This window comes from Dasypus novemcinctus, chromosome 16 (genome assembly GCF_030445035.2).
Source record: "Dasypus novemcinctus isolate mDasNov1 chromosome 16, mDasNov1.1.hap2, whole genome shotgun sequence".
Lineage (NCBI taxonomy): Eukaryota > Metazoa > Chordata > Mammalia > Cingulata > Dasypodidae > Dasypus > Dasypus novemcinctus.
In genome coordinates, this window is record NC_080688.1 from 50723783 (window position 1) to 50741009 (window position 17227).

General features: G+C 37.5%; 1 protein-coding gene across 6 annotated transcripts in view; it reads left to right on the forward strand.

The window, feature by feature from the left end:
* The window catches only part of MAPRE2 (microtubule associated protein RP/EB family member 2), a 162916-nt gene that overhangs the window by 22774 nt on the left and 122915 nt on the right, over positions 1 to 17227 (forward strand). For all 6 annotated transcript variants that reach the window (XM_058277132.2, XM_058277134.2, XM_071208633.1 and 3 more), the window contains exon 2: positions 5261 to 5322. The gene's annotated coding sequence lies outside the window, so the exon portion shown is untranslated. The remainder of the gene's footprint in view (positions 1 to 5260; positions 5323 to 17227) is intronic.

Consider the following 17227-nt stretch of genomic DNA (forward strand, 5'->3'; position numbering starts at 1 on the left):
AGTTAGTACTTTTCAAGGTTTTTCAAGGTTACATTTCATCAAATTTACGTTGTAGAGTTGTTCTAGTGTTCCCTTACTGTCCTTTGGATGTCTGCAGTCTGTAGTGATATACCCTGTTTCATTCCTGATATCATTGATTCGTGTCCTCTTTTTTTTTTTCTTTGTCAGTTTTGCTAGCCATTCATCAATTGTATTGATCTTTTCAAAGAACCAGCTTTTTGTTTTATTGACTTTTCTCTATTATTTTTCTCTTTTCAATTTCATTGATTTCTGCCCTTTGTTATTGCCTTCTTTCTTCTTTCCGTGGGATTATTTTTGCTCTTTTGTATCTAGGTTCTGGAGATGGGAGCTTAGACTCTTGATTTGAGACATTTCCTCTTTTCTCAGTGTGTACATTTGTATATATAATTTGTATAGAGTTGTAGACATGTGTACATAAGGTATATTATAAATTTCCCTCTCATCACTGCTGTAACTGTGTCCACAAATTTTGATATGCTATATTTTCATTTTTGTTCATGCTATATAGTTTTTATTTCCTTTGAGACTTCCTATTTGACCCATGGATTATTTAGAAGTATGTTGTTTAGTTTCTAAGTGTTTGGAGATTTTGCTGTTATCTTTCTGTAATTGACTTCTAATTTGATTCCATTGTGATCAGAAAGCATTCTCTATATGATTTTAATTTTTAAATTTGTTGAGTTTTGTTTCATGGCCCAGGCGATAGGCTGTCTTTGTATATGTTCCATGGGTACTTGAAAGGACTGTATGTTCTACTGTTGGTGGGTGGAATGTTCTATAAATGTCAGTTAGATCCCGTTGGTTAACGGTATTGTTGAGTTTTTCTACTAGTTGTTCTATCAGTTATTAGAGAAGGGTGTTGAAATCTCCAACTATAATTATGGATTTGTCTATTTCTCCTTTCAGATAAATCAGATTTTTCTTCACTCTATTTTTTAGCACTGCTATTTGGTACATACATATAATAACTTTTTGGTGAACTGACCTTTTATTATTATGTAATGTACATTTCATGTTTGTAATTTTTGTTGCTCTGAAACCTACTTTGTATGTTGTTACTATAGCCTCTCTTGCTTTATTTTGGTTAATGTTTACATGATATATCTTTTCCATTCTTCGAATTCCAACCTGCCTATGCCTATATTACTATATTTAAAGTAAGTTTCTTGTAGATAGCAAGTAGTTGGGTTATTTTTTAATCCACTCTGCCAATTTGTCTTTCAATTTGTGTATTTAGACCATCTATATTTAATGAAATTTTTTGTATATTAGGGCTTAAGTCTACCATTTTATATTTTGTGTTTATTCTATTTTTCATTTTTTTGTCGTATTTTATCTGCCTTCCTGTGAGTTACTTTAAAATTTTTAGAATTTCATTGTGAATCCCATCTCATTTATCTATGGTATATTTTAGCATCTCTTTGTGTAACTCTTTTAGTAGGTGCTCTCTCTATATATATCATAGTCTACTAGTTATCATAGTCTATTGGTTTCATCATTTTACTAGTTCAAGTGAAGTGTAGAAACCTTACCTCCCATTACGTCCCTTTACTTTCCCTGTTTATAAGTGCTTAAATATTTCTTTTGTATACATTTAGAACCACATCTTAAGCTATTCTTTTAGGATGGTCTGCTGGTGACAAATTCTCTTAGTTTTCCTTCATCTGAAAATGTCTTGATTTCCCTTTCATTCCTGAAGGGTATTTTCTCTGGATGTAGAATTCTGGGGAAGTGGATGTGGCTCAACAGATAGTCTGCCTACCATATAGGAGGTGCAAGGGTTTGATACCCAGGGCCTCCTGGTTCGTGTGTTGAGCTGGCCTGCACGCAGTGCTGCTGCGCGCAAGGAGTGCTGGCCCAAGCAGGGATGCCCCTGTGTAAGGGTGCCTCCCGTGCAAGGAGTAGCCCCTGTGCAAGCAGAGCCACCCCGCATGAGACCGCAGCCCACCCAGGAGTGGTGCCGCACACACACGGAGAGATGACGCAACAAAAAGAGACATAGATCCCCAGTGTCACCTGATGAGAATACAAGCAGACACAGAAGAACACACAACGAATGGACACAGTGGAGTGTGTGTGTGGGGGGGGGGGAGAAATAAATAAATAAATCTTTTAAAAAAATAATTCTGGGTTGACAGTTCTTTTGCCTCAGGGAGGAAAGCTCCTCATTACTACTGGGCATATCTCCGTGGCTGGTAGTGGCAGGAGTGCTTCCTTACTGCTCCCCACATGGCCTCCACTGGCACATGTGTGGAAGGTTAGTGTGTGGTCTGCTTACAGCTTTGCAAGGTAGAAATCTAGGCTCCCCACTTGGCCTTTGGGTTGGGGCAACAGTTTTCTCTGTAGCATTTGGAGAGGGTAGGGCAATTAACATTGAAAAGTTTTTTCTTGTAGGCTGCCCCTTTCTTCATCCTTTTGGCCACACTAGAGAGCAAGCTTTTGGTGGGGAAGTGATAGGGAACAGGTTTACCTGTCTGCACCCATGGGCATTTCTAAGTTTCTGTCTTTTTAACTGCAAGTTTGGGATATGTAAAGCAAGAAAGAAAACAGAGGGAACTCCCTGCCTGGATCCCAAGGCCCTAGCCAGTCCTATCTTCTCTTTAGCTTTCAGAGCCTTATGTTTCTTTTAGATATAATTCTGAAGGTTTTTAGTTTTACCTAGTGGGAAGAATAGGGAAAATATGCCTAAGTACTGTCTCCTGATGTTTTGACAAAGAAAAAAAAAATTATTTCATTATTTTCCCCTCTTTGGGTATTTTTCTTGTATGAAACAACCATTACTTTTCCCCTAGAGACTTTCATAAGTGAAATATAGGAAAGTTATGATTAAAGATGCATAACTAATAATGGTACCAATTAGCTATTCTTAAAATATTGTGACTTAGCTTTTATCTGTGATCCTTTCTTCACTGTCTTTGGAAGTATCATTTTCTAGTTTCCAAATAACAATCCTCTTCCTAATTAATAAGGTTTCATCATGCCTTATGAAGTGTGTGTGTTAGTAGTATTTGTCATGGATTAACTGCCAAAAGAATCAGGATTCTTCTGGTGGCAAATATCTAATCTATTTGTGCATTTTCCCGTGAAAGTTGCGTCAGATTACCCCACAGGTCACAAGCTGAAAGTTTGGTTTCAAGGTTACGGGAATTCCAAACCCTTTGAGACCAGATTCATATCTAATTAAAAAAGAGTAAATAACCTTCCATTGGTAATATATATATTTTTTAATTGACAGCAGCTTATTCATTCAGCAGTTACTTATTCGACTTACTATTTGCCAGGTCTTGGACTTAAAATGAGACTGAAGCAAAGTCTCTTCAGAAGTTTCCAATCTATGGCAAAGAAATGACTTTAAGATGGTATGTTGTGGAGCAAAGAGAGGACAGATACTAGATAGACCCCAACAGATTCAATTAAAATCTGGCACTTTCTATTTGCATGATTATGGACAAATTGCTCCACCCCTCTGAGTCCCAGTTTCTTCATTTGTGAAAAAGATTGCTTTAAGGATTAAATTAGATAAATGTGTGAAATGACTGGCACAATAAATGGCTGTTCAATAAATTATCTCATTCTTCTCCAGAATTGCTCCTTTGCAGCTGCTGAAAAATTAGCAATGAACTGTTGTCAGAGAACAGAAAATGGCCAGTTGTATACAGCCAATCCTGAATTTGCTACAGTCTAATTATTTGGTTTGTAGATGAACTAGGAACCTTATGCTCCTGCTTCCTAGCCTGAGGACCAATATTTTGCAGAGTAACATAGCTACCGGATACTGTTAAATAAAGACAACAAATGAGAATGTTTTCTTATTTGGTTAACATTTCTGAAAAATTCAGAAAGGGGACCAGTGGGTCTTAAGAGCAGAAACTAACGTGGATGGGAACAGATTTTTTTTAAATCTGATTTTTAGATTTGTCAACCATCATTAAATTATGGAAAGGTGTGAAATGCCCATAAATTTAAATTCTGCTATAAAACATGTAAAGTAATCCACCTGTTCTACCTAAAGGAAAAATTGAAAGTGTGGTGCACATACCTGAGTTCAGTTCTTGAAATCATTCATGTTACATTTTCTGATCTTTAAACAAGTCAAAGTTTATGAATTACTGTTGAACTCAGGCATTGAATAGCATAGGATTACAAATTCAACTTTCTTTTCTTAACACTTACCATTTTGTCCTTGACATTTTCTTTTACCATCTTTACTTTCCCTTATAGTAAAAATGCATAATGTTCCCACTTTTTAAAATTCTTCTCCCAAGAAAATCTCCAGAACTAAGTCTCGGATTAATCCCTTAGTGTTGGATCTGCCATAAATATTTTATTTTTATACAGTAGATTTTAGTCTGAATAGGTATTAAAGGCATTTCTGAGATGACCATACAGAAAACACTTAACAGAAGTACAATGTGTAAATAGAAGGTGGAAAGGGACCATTTCTAGTTTGTTTCTTGTAGTGGTGGCGAAGGCGGTATGTGCTCATGCATTTATGCATCTTTGGTCCTTTTGGGCTGTCTGACTGAGCCACAAGCATCCTCCCAGGTAACCAGCCAGCCCCCACATTGGACCCTCAAGGCTTGGAGCTTCAGACCCATTTCTCAGCCTCTAGAATTTTTGAGTTCACCATCTTTTCTTTATCATTTAGCCAGAGCATGTTTTGAAGAGAAATAGCCAGTTCATAGAAAGTAAATGATTGTTTGCTAGTGTATCTATTTTGCAGTTTGATCCTGTCATTTATAACCCTTACACTGTTAAAATTAGCAACGTTAATTGTTTTGACCAAAAGAATAAACCTCTCTTGATGTTAAATATAACACCTGCAAATTAACCTAAGTTTGGGAAGACTAAATACTTCAATTGATGTTAGCATTTGACCCCCCTCTAAAGGCTTTGCTTCTTGGCATTATGAGGGACACGTGATTCTATTCATATCACACTATCAAGGAGATGGTAAAAATATTAATGATATTATACTGAAATTTCACAAGCTATAATAAGTCAAACTATAAATTGATCTAATAATACAGATGGAAAACCCTATTCTCTTGTTTGGCTGGCTTAAATACTGTCATGGTAAAATCACCTGAATTTGGGTATTTTGTGGGATTTTCCTTTAATTTCCTTTTCCATCACTGACCACACCCAATGAACTAAATCACAACTTCCTTGCTCCTATGTTTTTTACACAGTAACAGATCTCTTTTTTTTTTTTTCTTTCATTTTTTTATTATCCCAGAATCCCATTTCTCAGAGGAATAGTTCATTTCAACAGCCAGGGAGAGAGCCTGGATGCTTAAGGTAAGATCTAAGTTTATATTGTATTATGTGACTCATGGTTTTTAGATCAAATTAAAGTGAGTGTTATTAATGTCTCTGAAACAAATTTATTTTTAAAATTTCATTATAGTAATTAAAGAGAATATTCAAGTAAACATGCTCCATTAAAACATTATTTTCCACTATATGCCATATTTCCCATGTGTACTAAGGGTGAATTAACTGCTATTAACAATTCCCCTAAAAATGGTCAAGCCAATTAAATTTTAATTTTGGAGATCTAATTTGTGATAAGTGGAGGGAGAGACTATCAAGGTATGGTCAAAAGGACTTCATAATAGTTCTCATAACTTATGAATACATGGTTTTTGTTTGGTATTGTTAAAAATCACAGCACTGGCTCTGGGGACCTTACAATAGACAGAGAGAGAGATGGCTGTCTTGTCTTAAAAAATGAAAACCTGCAAGCCTCATTTTTCAGTTTGGTAGATCTCTTTGAGACAATCATTTTGACTGTCAGTTGTTTCCCCCTGGTACTCTGAATCTATCTCACAATGCCTTCAAGGTTCACCTCTAGGAGCTCCCTAGAACAAAGGAACACTTAACTGAAATTCCAGCAGATGGCAATATTTGGAAAGCCATTCAGTGAGGCTTCAAAGCTGTGGGCTTGTTTCAGTTCATGCAGAGAATAGTCTTGCAAAGTATAATGCCCTAGATTTTGTCAAAGGTGCTCTAAATATCATTTATTTCTTTCTACCCACAGCATCAACATGTTTTACTAAGAAAAACAGGTGTCTATGGGTGTAGGTGTCTTCTTTAGTTTTTAACTCTGGAATGGTAAAATTAGAAGCCTCATTCTTCAACAATAATTCCCCAAACAGTATTAAGTATTAAAATCTGTCCAAATTAATGAATAATATTCCGTATTTGTCTTTGAGTCCCACTGTGATAAATACTATGGTTAGTGGCAATTTTTACATAAATTATTTTGAAAGACAAACCTGAAATGTTTAAAGAATAGAATTTTAAGGTGTTGCCTTGTTATTAAATCAAGTAAGGGGAAGTGGGTATAGCTCAGTTGGTTGGGGGCCTGCTTCCTCCCATGTCTGAGGTTCCAGGTTCAATCCCTAGCGCTTCCTAAAATAAAAAAAATCAGCTATATAAACTTTTTTATTGTAAAAATATTTAACAATTTTAAAGGAAATTTTGAAGAAAACTCCCCATTACAACACCAATTTTTCACTTTTTGCATATTCACTCTCCTCATAAACATTCATATTTTTCCACATATTTTCCAGGGGATATCATGGAACAAGTGAACTTTATCTTTTTCTTATATTAGTCACCAGTATCTTACTTTCAATAATCATCAGAACTATCATTAGAATAGTATAATAGTATTATGTTATATCAATGTGCCATAATACATACTTTAATTCTTAGTATTTTCCAAATTTTTACTACAAAAAACATGCTACAGTAAATTTTCTATAGAAACTTTGTTGTTGTTTTGTTATGGTTTAGTTTCTTGTTTTGTTTTTTAGTTAGTTTGTTTTTTTGGTCTGTTTATTTCCCTAGGACAAAATCCCAAAAGTGGGAATATATGAGCGGGGGTGGCTCAAGCAGTTGAGCACCTGCTTCCTAAATGGGAGGTCCCAGGTTTGGTCTCAGTGCCTCCTAAAAACAAAAACAAACAACAAGAAAACAGATGAAAAAACCAACTCGGGGAGCCAGTGTGGCTCAGTAGTTGAGTGCCAGTTTCTCACATATGAGATCCCAGGTTCAATTCCCAGCCCCAGTACCTAAAAAAAAAATAATAGTGGGAATATTATTCAACTGTGCAACCATTTTTATAACTTTTAAATCTAGTTTACCATGTTTTTCACAAAAGGTTTAGAATGATTTCTAAGCATTTCCAGTTTCACTACAACTTTGTCAGAAACAGCACTTAATTCATTCAAAAGTATTTATTCAATATCTATTATATGTAAAGCACTGTGCTGATTCCTTTGGTATATAATTCAACATGAATTATGTGCTCATTTCACAAACATTTACTGAATGCCTGCTATGAGATACATATCAGGGTTTCTATGGTAAGCAAATTATAACTTCTGCCTCAGAGAGTTTGATCTTATTGAGGAGCTAAAATCGATACATAAATAACTATAGCGAAATATAGAAAGTAAGAAACACCATAAGAGAAGTACAGTTAAAATGTTATGGAATTTTACAGGGGAGAGAGGTAGAGGTGGCATTTGGACCATGCCGTGAAGGTAAGTTGGTTTTGGATACTGAGTGATGGTGAGATTTGCCATTCATTCCATAAACTTTTATTGTCAACCAAGTGTCAGGTTCTATGCTACAAACTGAGAATATAGAAGTGAATAAGACAGAGCCCTTACAGCTTACTGGCTGGTGGAATAGAGAGTCTTTAAAGCATAATTGTAAGTGTGGTAAGTACAATAGCTCTCTGGCAGCAGATATATGGGGGTAGGAACAAAAGGGGGCTTCCTTTGGAACAAGGTTTCCACAGCTCCTCTTCTGGCACAGATCGCGTCACTGGTTATTGTGTCAGAACCTGTGGGAGATCTGCTTCTGGAAATTTGAAGGTTATTCTATTTGTACTTGTGCTGACCAACATTCCATTTAAAATTGGCCTACATTTACAACATGTGACCCTGGTTAAATACATTTATTGAGGAAGTACATAGAGCCTGGGCCTGGAATCAGTGGGACCTACCTTATGGCCCTAAGCAGCTAATGACTGAAGGAAATACTGAATGGTAGGGTTTGGTTTTGGTTTTGAACAGCTGGATGGACCCTCAGTGATAGCTTAGTCCATCTCACTCATTTTTCAGATGAACATTCTTGGGTTAAGAGAGTTGAGTGACTTGCCTTGGGTCAGATCATTAGTGACAAAGCCAGGACGCCAGCACCCTGGCTTTCAACTCTTATGTGCTGCTGCTTATTTTGTGCTCATTGCCTTAATCTTTCTCTGCCTCATCTATACCATAGTAGTGATCAGAACTAAAAAGAGAATTAGCGTCAACATTCTTCAGGCATGTAGAAGCAACAGCATCTTCTTCACCCCTCTCAAACCACTGCTATAATTTTGAAAGTTTAAAAATTGTAATTAATATTTTAATTTAAATAGTCACAAACAGATGACAGATGGAAAGAAGACTTGGAATGAAGGCATATTTCCACTATTTAACTACTTCGGGATCCTTGTCAAATAACTTCACCCCATTCAGCCCCACTTTCCTCAGCTTCGAATATAGGGAGCATAATACATTTTGAGTTTGTTGAAAGAATAATTTGAGGGAACATAATTGTGGGGTATATCATGGGTACTCAGCAAATGTTACTTTTCTTTCCCCTTCATTCCTAGGGCTCCAGATTTTTCACAGATTTCTTTTGTTTATTAATGAGGTTATATTATAAGACTTATAAGAATTAAATGGTGGAATGAGAGAACTTTTATAAAATTGCCTGCAGAGTTTAATGTTTAACATTCTCGTTTCTGAATTTCACCCAGCTATGACTGCATGGAGATTTATGGGTCTTTATTCATGGTTCCTTTTTTTCTTGAGTAGCTTATTTTATCTGTTCTATGACTGTCATGTGACTTGGTAAGACTTAAGAATTCGTTCATTTTCTCTGTGGTTTACTTTTCTGTGTGTGGTACTGGGGTGGGGAATGAATCCAGGACCACATATGCAGGAAGTTGGCACCCAACCACTGTGCTACATTGGTTTCCCTGAGTCGGCTTTTTCGTTTGTTTGCCTGTTGCTTGTTTTTGTTTTTAGGAGGCACCAGGGACCAAACCCAGGAAGCAGGCGCTCAACTGCTTGAGCCACCTCCAGTCCCCTGTGGTTTACTTTTAAATAAATTGTCAAATAATAGAGAGGCGGATAATTAGATGAAGCATTTAGATATGGCAAAATGTTGAAAATTGCTGAATATAGCTGGTTGGTATGTAAGTGTATATTATACTATTATACTACTTTTCTACTTTCCTGGATGTTTGAAATGTTTCAAGCTAAAATTTTCTTTTTTTTTTTTTTTTAATATTTATTATTATTATTATTTTTTAATTACATTAAAAATATATATATGAGGTCCCATTCAACCCCACCGCCCCCGCCCCCCACTCCCCCCACAGCAACACTCTCTCCCATCATCGTGATACATCCATTGCACCTGGTAAGTTCATCTCTGAGCATCACTGCACCCCATAGTCAATGGTCCACATCATAGCCCAGACTCTCTCACGTTCCATCCAGTGGGCCCTGGGGGGATCTACAGTGTCCCGTAATTGTCCGTGAAGCACTATCCAGGACAACTCCACGTCCCGAAAACGCCTCCACATCTCATCTCTTCCTCCCGTTCCCCACACCCAGCAGCCCCCATGGCTACCGTTCCCACACCCATTCCACATTTTCTCTGTGGACATTGGATTGGTTGTGTCCATTGCACACCTATGTCAAGTGAGGGCTTAGATTGCACATGGGTACTGGATGCACTCTTCCCGCTTCTAGTTGTAGACACGCTAGGCTCCATGTTGTGGTGGTTGACCTTCTTCAACTCCATGTTAGCTGGGTGGAGTAAGTCCAATAAGTCAAAGTGCAGGAGCTGAAGTCTGTTGAGGCTCTGGGCCTGGGTGTCATATTATCAGTCCAGAGATTCAAATCCCCTACATATATCTTAAACCCAGCACCAACTACAATTCCAATAAAGTAGCATGCAAGTATTGTGAAAAGAGATCCCCTCTGAGTCCATTTCCATCACGCAGAAACACCAGCTCCAAAGAAGGGCCATCTGTCATGGCAGTGAACCCCTTCTGCCATGACCATAGAACCCGTGGGTCTCTTTATCCCTCAAAAGAACCAATACCTGGGGTTGTATCTACCTTATCTGTCTCTTAGACTCTGTTCAGTTGTACATAGGGGTATTCCTTCTGACAACCTCCAGACTCTTTTTTAGAGACTCACAGCCTTATAATCTCATTTCTCCTTTCCATTTCCCCCTTACATTAGGTCAAACCGCTTCCCGAAGTCATGTTATTATATGTAGATAGGTATATTCTGCTGTTCCGCATTGAATCTTTAATTCAAGGTCATTTTCTAGTTGCTTCTTCAGCTGGTATGTGGTAGTGATCCCTCGGTGCCAGGGAGGCTCATCCCCGGGTGTCGTGTCCCACGCTGGGGGGAATGCATCACATTTACATGCTGAGTTTGGCTGTGAGAGTGGCCACATTTGAGTAACATGAAGGCTGTCAGGAGGAAACCCCCAGGCACAATGCTACTCTAGGCCTTGTTCTTATTGCAGGTGCATAGGCTCAAAAGTGTAGCCATTACTATCAAGAGCCCACTGTTGGGCCCTCCCTCCTTCCTGGTTCTTGCCGTTGCACCTGGAGGATTGCCGCTGCTCTCCCAGGGCCCACAACAGTGACCCCCTGGCCAGGAGCCCAGTACCCCCCCAGCTGTTGTTTTTAATTGTTTCCACTATGAGTATATATAGACATTACCATATACCCTGGGCATATGCCCTGTATAACTCCCTGTCAACCATATATATCCTGTCAATAACATCCCATATCAGTATTCCTCCGCTGCCATTGTTGAACCACTCTGTGATCCAAAACTTCCCGTAAAGTGAATCCCAACATAATGTCAGCTTCAGAAGAGTCTTAGATCACCAAAATTCATATATACAATATACAGTATTTCCCCAGATCCACTATAAAACCTTTTCCCTTCCACAGCAATAATCTTTTAACTTATTCATATCATATTTCCTGAAACTGATGTACAGATTCCGAAACTATAGTTTTCAAACAAAGTAACATTTGTGCTTACTATGTGGTCCATACTTTAGGTTGTACAGTTTTCTAAATTTTTTAGTTATCCTATGTTTTGTCTTATGGTTTTCATTATTAGTCTGTCGTCCCCTATATGTTTTTGGTGTAATATTAGCTCTTTTATACTCATCCTCGTGTACTCTCACATAACTCCTCTTTTGCCCCCTTATTTACCTTTGTTCCATCCATTGCACGTCCATTTTCCCCTCCCCTTAGGGCCCACAACGCCTGCCAATCTAATGCCCTGGGAGCCGTCCTTTCTCACGAGAGATACAGTTCTCTCTATTCGATGGCATTAGTCTTCCCCAGGATATGGGTCCACCCCACCCAATGGTAGAACCCACCTTGGCAAAATGAGCCTTCAGCTATTCCCTCCGGAGTCCTCCCGCATCAGACCATACCCCCTGAGCGTCCTAACCAGGTAACCCTCCTACTTTTACTTTGATACGTTTTACTCAACATTTAGTTCTCAATGAACTTCTGGCACTCTCCCATGTTTGTATGTTGCCCCTCCCTCCCACCTATTTCTTGGACCATATTACCCCTCTTCCCATCCCCAGCCCCCCTCAAACCCAGAAAACCCCACCCGAAGGTAACCCCTTGCCCCCATTTTGTCCCTTCTTTGTGCTCATACTTACCCCCAGCTCATCACAGATTCCACCCCTACAGACATTAACTCACATCCTTCCTCCACCCCCCGATTTCCAGTAAGCCACTTTTCCAGACTCTAGCTCTCTGAGGCAGTTAACTTATTTCATATCATTGAGGTCATATAGTATTTGTCCTTCAATGCCTGGGTTGCTTCACTCAACATAAGATTCTCAAGGTTCATCCATGTTATCACGTGCGATTGTAGTGTATTGGTTCTTACAGCTGAGTAGTATTCCATTGTGTGTATATACCACATTTTATTGATCCACTCATCTGTTGATGGACTTTTGGATTGATTCCAACTTTTGGCGATGGTGAACAATGCTGCTATAAACATTGGTGTACATATATCGGTTTGTGTCCTTGTTTTCAGATCTGATGGGTATATACCCAGCAGTGGTATTGCTGGGTCATATGGCAAATCTATGGATAATTTTTTGAGAAACTGCCAAACTGTCCTCCAGAATGGTTGGATCCTTCTGCATTCCCACCAGCAATGGATGAGTGTTCCCCTTACTTCACATCCTCTCCAGCATTTGTATTCTACTGTTTTTTTCATGGCTGCCAATCTTATGGGAGTAAGATGGTATCTCATTGTAGTTTTGATTTGCATTTCCCTGATAGCTAGGGATTTGGAGCATTTTTTCATGTGCTTTTTAGCCATTTGTATTTCTTCTTTGGAGAAGTGTCTGTTTAAATCTTTTTCCCATTTTTTAAATGGGTTGTTTATCTTTTTGTTTTCAAGATATATGAGTTCTTTATATATGCAAGTTATAAGTCTCTTATCAGATATATGGTTGCCAAATATTTTCTCCCATTGTGTGGGTTCCCTTTTTACTTTCTTGACAAACTCCTTTGAGGTGCAGAAGGCTTTAATTTTGAGGTAGTCCCATTTACCTATTTGTTCTTTTGCTACTCGTGCTTTTGGTGTGATATTCATGAAGCCATTTCCTATTACAAGGTCCTGTAGATGTTTCCCTACACTGCTTTCTAAGGTCTTTATGGTCTTGGCTCTTATATTTAGGTCTTTGATCCATCTTGAGTTGATCTTTGTATAAGGTGTGAGATGGTAATCCTCTTTCATTCTTCTACATATAGCTATCCAGTTCTCCAGGCACCATTTGTTGAATAGGCCATTCTCTCCCAGTTGAGAGGGTTTGGTGGCTTTATCGAATAGTATATGGCTATATACATGAGGTTCTATATCTGAACTTTCAGTTCGATTCCATTGGTCTGTGTGTCTCTCCTTATGCCAGTACCATGCTGTTTTCACTACTGTAGCTTTGTAGTATGTTTTGAAGTCAGGAAGTGTGATTCCTCCTATTTCGTTTTTCTTTTTCAATATGTCTTTGGCTATTCGGGGCCTCTTTTTATTCCAAATAAATTTCATAGTTAGTTTTTCTAGTTCCTTAAAGAAGGCTGTGTTGATTTTTATTGGGATTGCATTGAATGTGTAGATCAGTTTTGGTAGGATAGACATCTTAATAATATTCAGTCTTCCTATCCATGAACAGGGAATATTCTTCCATTTATTTAGGTCTTCTTTGATTTCCTTGAACAATCTTGTATAGTTCTCGATGTATAAGTTTTTTACCTCTTTAGTTAAATTTATTCCTAAGTATTTGATTTTTTTATTTACTATTGTGAATGGTATTTGTTTCTTGATTTCCTCCTGATCTTGCTCATTATTGGTGTATAGAAATGCTACTGATTTTTGCGCATTGATCTTATAACCTGCGACTTTGCTAAACTCATTTATGAGTTCTAGGAGCTTTGTTGTAGATCTCTCAGGGTTTTCTGTATATAGGATCATGTCATCTGCAAATAATGAAATTTTGACTTCTTCCCTTCCAATTTGAATGCCTTTTATATCTGGTTCTTGTCTCAGTGCTCGAGCCAGTACTTCCAAGACAATGTTAAATAGGAGCGGAGACAATGTGCATCCTTGTCTTGTTCCTGATTTTAGAGGGAAGGATTTCAGGATTTCGCCATTGTAAACAATGTTGGCTTTAGGTTTTTCATATATACTCTTTATCATGTTCAAAAAGTTTCCTTGTATTCCGATCTTTTGGAGTGTTTTTATCAGGAAGGGGTGCTGTATTTTGTCAAATGCCTTTTCTGCATCTATAGATATAATCATGTGGTTTTTTTCTCTCAATCTGTTTATATGGTGTATTACATTGATTGATTTTCTTATGTTGAACCATCCTTGCATACCTGGAATAAATCCCACTTGGTCATGGTGTATAATTCGTTTAATGTGTTGTTGAATACGATTAGCAAGTATTTTGTTAAGTATTTTTGCGTCTAGGTTCATTAGAGAAATTGGTCTGTAATTTTCCTTTCTTGTCGTGTCTTTGTTTGGCTTTGGTACTAGGGTAATGTTGGCATCATAGAAGGAATTAGGCAGTGTTCCTTCTGTTTCGATTTTTTGGAATAGTTTCAACAGGATTGGTGTTAGTTCTTTCCGGAATGTTTTGTAGAATTCACCTGTGAAGCCGTCTGGCCCTGGGCTCTTCTTAGTTGGGAGCTTTTTAATGACTGATTCTATCTCTTTGCTTGTGATTGGTTTGTTAAGATCATCAATTTCTTCTTTCGTCAGTATGGGCTGCTTATGTATTTCTAGGAATTTGTCCATTTCCTCTAAATTGTCATTTTTGTTGGAATATAGTTTTTCAAAGTATCCTCTTATGATAGTCTTTATTTCTGTGGGGTCAGTGGTGATTTCACCTTTCTCATTTCTTATTTTGTGTATTTGCATCTTTTCTCTTTTTTTCTTTGTTAGTCTTGCTAAAGGTTTGTCAATTTTGTTGATCTTCTCAAAAAACCAGCTCTTGGTCTTGTTTATTTTTTCAAGTGCTTTCTTATTTTCTATTTCATTTAGTTCTGCTCTTATCTTTGTTATTTCCTTCCTTCTTCTTCCTGTTGGGTTACTTTGTTGTTGTTTTTCTAATTCCTTCAAATGTGCAGTTAATTCTTCAATTTCTGCTCTTTCTTCTTTTTTGATATATGAATTTATGGCTATAAATTTCCCTCTCAGTACCGCTTTTGCTGCACCCCATAAATTTTGGTATGTTGTGTTATCATTATCATTTGTTTCAAGGTAGTCATTGATTTCTTTTGAGATTTCCTCTTTGACCCACTGTTTTTCTAAGAGTGTGCTGTTTAATTTCCAAATTGTCGTGTGAAGTCTGGGTCTCTGTCCCTTGCAAATTTCCAGCTTGACTCCACTGTGGTCAGAGATATTGTTTTGTATGATTTCGATCTTTCTGAATTCATTAAGCCTTTCTTTGTGGCCTAGCATATGGTCAATCTTGGAGAATGTTCCATGTGCGTTTGAGAAAAATGTATATCCCGCTGTGTTTGGGTGTAATGATCTATATATGTCTATTAGATCCAGCTCTTCTAATATACTGTTCAAATGTTTTGTTTCTTTAGTGATTCTCTTTTGAGATGTTCTGTCCAGAGTTGATAGTGGTGTATTAAAATCCCCCACTATAATTGTAGATGCATCTATTCTTTCACTTAGTTTTTCCAGCATTTGCCTCACATATTTAGAGGCGCCCTTGTTAGGAGCATAAATATTTATGATTGTTCGATCTTCTTGACAAATTGTCCCTTTCACTAAAATATAGTATCCTTCTTTGTCTCTCACAATTGTTTCACATTTAAAGTCTATTTTGTCTGATATTAATATAGCTACTCCTGCCTTTTTTTGGTTGTTGTTTGCTTGTATGATTGTTTTCCAGCCATTCACTTTCAACCTCCATGAGTCTCTGGGTCTAAGATGTGTCTCTTGTAGGCAGCATATAGATGGGTCATATTTCCTTATCCAGTGTCCCAGTCTGAATCTTTTGATAGGTGAGTTTAATCCGTTGACATTCAGTGTTATTACGTTTAGAGAGTTATTTATGGTAGCCATATTTTGGTTGGATTTGTGTTTGTTATATTTTGTTTGTATTATTTTATTTTCCCCTTCTATTTTTGTCTTTCTTGTTGCTTTTACACTCTCCTCCATCTCTGACTGTCCTGTTTTTTCCTTTCTTCCTGCAGAATTCCCTTAAGAATTTCTTGAAGGGGAGGTTTCTTGTTGATATACTCTTTCAGTTTCTGTTTATCTGTGAATATTTTGAACTCTCCATCATTTTTGAATGCTAGTTTAGCTGGATAGAGTATTCTTGGTTGGAAATGTTTTTCCTTTAGTACCTTGACTATATCATACCACTGCCTTCTTGCCTCCATCGTTTCAGATGAGAAATCAGCACTTAATCTTATGGAGTTTCCCTTGTATGTGATGGTTTTCTTTACTCTTGCTGCTTTTAGAATTTTTTCTTTGTCTTGAGCATTGGATAATTTGACAAGTATATGTCTTGGGGTGGGCCTGTTGGGGTTTATGACCAGTGGAGTGCGCTGTGCTTCTTGGATATGTACATCTGTCTCTTTCAGTAGATTTGGGAAGTTTTCATTCATTATTTCCTGCAACACTCCTTCTGACCCCTTTCCCTTCTCTTCTCCTTCTGGAATGCCTATAATACATATGTTTGAGCGTTTTGCGTTATCATTCAGGTCCCTACGTCCTATCTGGATTTTTTCTACCTTTTTATTGACCACTTCTACTATCTGTTTGATTTCCAATGCACTGTCTTCCACATCACTAATTCTCTGCTCTGCCTCTTCTAGTCTGCTGATATTTGCTGCAAGTGTATTTTTGATTTCTTGAATTGTGGTGTTCATTTCCATCATATCTGTTATTTTTTTGCGCATGTCTGCAATTTCCCCTCCAAGTGTTGTCTTCACGCTGTTAACCTCTTTCATTACTTCATCAAATTTGTCGGTGATAAATGTTCTGAGATCTTTCATTGCTTGTGCGAAGTCCTGCCCCCCTTCCTGATTTTCAGTTTGTTGATTGGATTCAGCCATGTTTTCCTGATTACTGGTTTGGTTTGTAGATTTTTGTTGCTGTCTTGTCAACATTTTTTCTTGACGGGTTTAATCAGTTCCTTAGCTTCTTTGTCTAGTCTTGGAGATTAATTAGCTGTTGTTTTTGCGTAAGTGTTATATCTTCTCTTTGTCACTTTGTTCTTCTTATTCCAATTTCTTATTGCTAGTTAAGCTCACTTTAAAGGAAAGTATTAGTGCTGGGGAAAGTCAATTGTGTAAGGAAGGAAAAAGTGTGAAGTAGTATTGGTGATATATGTTTACAAAGCAACAATATGAGTTCTGGGAGGATGGAGGTTAGATCATGTAAATTGTGTAGAGTTATAGTAGTAGGAAAGTACCTATAATGAGGTAGACGACTGAATATGGGAGAAATGTGGTACGTACTAAGAGGCTATTGTTTTCGTGAGAGAGGGAAAGAGAAAAGAAAGATAATAGTTTCAGGGACGAATACCAGATGGAAAACTAAAC